Genomic DNA, 2,104 nt, shown 5'->3' on the forward strand with positions numbered 1-2,104 from the left:
CTTTTAATTGTTGGTATTTTTTTTTCCTGTGACAGGGGACTTAAAACTACCTAGATGATATAAAACATTGTTGATGTTGTTTTTGGAAAACTTAATTTTAGTTTAAGTTTTATTAGCAAAGCAAATAGTACATGTCATTCAGGGACAGGTGAGAAAATACAGTCATCCTTCATAGCTGTAAGCTAGGTAACCCCAAATGAGAGGCACAGTCTAGGTAAAAGGCACTTATTATTAAGGTTATATTTGTCTCCTAATTTAACATCAAAAAAATTATTCAAAAAATTGGAAACACAAGCAAATGATGTCTAACATTTTGAGAAGATCTATTTCTACTTAATATTCAGGAGATTTATTTATTTCTTAAAGAATACAAAATGGTAAAATTAGAAATGAGACACGATTTAATTAAACAAAGTAATAGGATTTTGACAATGGTATTGTTATCTTCCAGTTAGTTGTTTCAGTTACTAGATATAAACTTGCAAAGTTGGTTATAAAAGTTATAAGGAATTAAAAGAAGAAAAAAAATTTTTCTTCTTCTGGTTCCAGGCACTTGGCAGCCTCCATTTACAGTGCAGTTGTGGCCAAGTCCAAGAAGCACACCATGTACAACCAGTCCTGAAAATGGCACAGAAATGTCATCAAGAAGCCTCGGTCACAAAGATATGAATCTCTGAAGGGGGCAGATCCTAAGTTCCTTAGGAAGATGCATTTTGCCAAGAAGCACAACAAGAAGGGCTTCAAGAAGATGCAAGCAAACAATGCCAAGGCTATGAGTGCGCACGCTGAGGCTACCAAGGCCCTCATCAAGCCCGAGGAGGTCAAGCCCAAGATCATTCCAAAGGAAGTAAACCTCAGGCTCACTCAACTTGCCTATACTGCCCACCCCAAGCTTGGGAAGCATATCCGTGCCCAGATTGCCAAGGGTCACAGGCCTTGCCTACCAAAGGCTCAGGCTCCAGCCAAGGCCCCGGCCCCAGCTTCTGCTCCAGCCAAGGCCCCAGCCCCAGCTTCTGCTCCAGCCAAGGCCCCGGCTCCAGCTTCTGCTCCAGCCAAGGCCCTGGCTCCAGCTTCTGCTCCAGCCCAGGCTCCCAAAGGTGGCCACGCCCCTGTGAGGGCTCCACAGTAAAAGTCTCTTATCTGCTGATGTGAAAACAGAAAGACTGGTGTGATCCCTGGGGTGCCATGTGTGGGGCCTGGTGTTCTCCTGTGCTCTTTGTACAAATAAACCTGAGGAAGAAAAAAAGGAAAAAAAAGAAAAAAGAAAAAAAATTAAGAATTAACTACTTTCAATAGATCAAAAGACTTCAGCAGTACCATTATCCAAACTATCCTGCATATAATCATGAATCTATCTTTTCCCCTTCTTTTATCCTTTTCTTCATCCTAGGTTTTCCTTCCCACTGAACATATTCTTTCCCTTTCACAGTATCTGTTATGTGTTTCAGGTTTTACTACTCTTTCAGGTTCTCACACTACAGAGACAATACAATGTTTGCACAAGCAGGTTGATTTATTTCACTTGCCAATGCAGTATCTAGTTGTATCCATTTACCTATAGAAGCTTTGAATTTATTTTTTCTTTATAGTTGAGTAATACTCCATTGTATAAAAATAACAGATCTTTTTTAAAAAATCATTTCCTAAGTTGATGGGCATTTGGGCTGTTTCCAAGATTTATCTATAACCAACTGTGCTGCTATAAACCTGGGTGCATATATATCACTGTGGTATGATGCTTTCACTTCTTCTGTAAAAATAACCAAAAGGGATTAGTTGTTCTGAATGGCAGCTCTAGTCCTATTTTTTTTTTTTTTTGTCTTTTTGAGACAGAATCTCACTGTGCAGTTTAGTCTGGCCTTAGGTCACCCATGCTGGTCTTGAACTTGCCACAATCCTCCTGCCTCAGCCTCCCAATTGCTGGCATTATGGGCATGTGCCACCACACCTGGTTACTCCCAGTTTTTTGAGGATTCTCTGCACCTATTTGCACAGTGGTTGACCAGTCTGCACTCCTACCAACAGTGGACAGGGTTTCTTTTTCTCCACAGACCCTCCAGCATTTGTTCCTGGTTGATTTCTTGATGATAGCCATTCTTTCAGG

At 40.6% G+C, this 2,104-nt stretch overlaps 1 pseudogene; it reads left to right on the top strand.

The window, feature by feature from the left end:
* The first annotated feature begins 131 nt into the window (after positions 1-131).
* The window catches only part of LOC105742327, a 2,728-nt pseudogene continuing 755 nt past the window's right edge, over positions 132-2,104 (top strand).

Source organism: Octodon degus, unplaced genomic scaffold, assembly GCF_000260255.1.
Source record: "Octodon degus isolate 3935 unplaced genomic scaffold, OctDeg1.0 scaffold00047, whole genome shotgun sequence".
Lineage (NCBI taxonomy): Eukaryota > Metazoa > Chordata > Mammalia > Rodentia > Octodontidae > Octodon > Octodon degus.